Here is a 949-nt window from a genome sequence, read left to right as displayed (position 1 = left end):
ATTTCAATACTGAGGAGAAAGTAAGCTAAGACATCTCAAAAGCTCAAGTTTACTAAGAGGTTTTTTAAGGGGAGGTGGGGGGGGATGGAATGTGCAGGGAGTGAACTTCTTTCCAAAGCTCTTGCTGGTTGGCAGCTTCTGTTATCTCATAGCTGGGCCTGCAATTCCTTGTCGGGACTCAAGGTCAGCTTCTTGGAACTCTGCAAACCTCAAAGAAGCACTGTTAGTTTTGCAAGGTACTGATGACCTTTCAACAGCCTTGTTTTTCTACTTAGCAAGCAAGATAAGAAAGTCAGGGAATGGGAAGAAAGAGAGGAGGGAAAAAAATAACTGTCTCTTAAAATTTCCTACAGCCCAGGTGGTTTTAGGTCCCCACATGATTTCAGTCCTTCTCGCCCCAATAATGTCCTCACTGTCAATAGTTCCTTCCATTCATATGGATCAAGCCAGCCAATAACTCATCTCACTGCTTCCTGCTGGGTCAGGGGAAAGAAGAGGATAATCTGGAATAGAACTTTTTGACATGATGGTGGATATAACTTTTGGTACCTGGCTCAAGTGGCAAGGACCAAAGGCATTTGCTTATCTATTGTTTTAACAGTTGATTGGCAGCAGGAGATAGTACAGAGAATACAAAACTTAATCATAAGGAAGAGAACAAAGATGCTGATGATTATAACAACAACAATTTGGAATGCAGATAATAATAAATTTCTTAACACCAAAAGTAACCAGCTAAATAAATCATTGAGAGGTCAGGGACTCCACCTCTTGTAACTATTTTGCATGAGCAAATATTTTATTTACTCAGGTCTTGACTCCCTTTGAGATATTAATGTTAGTGCAACAGGTGGTGTTTGCTAAGGCATAAACCTCTAGCTGCTCTGCTAGCAGAAAATCTAAAGCCATGAGGTTGTGCAGTACTATCTGGGCTAGAGAGTTTAATGAT

This window comes from Galeopterus variegatus, unplaced genomic scaffold (genome assembly GCF_000696425.1).
Source record: "Galeopterus variegatus unplaced genomic scaffold, G_variegatus-3.0.2 Scaffold4940, whole genome shotgun sequence".
Classification (NCBI taxonomy): domain Eukaryota; kingdom Metazoa; phylum Chordata; class Mammalia; order Dermoptera; family Cynocephalidae; genus Galeopterus; species Galeopterus variegatus.
Note: the sequence above shows the minus strand (reverse complement) of the source record.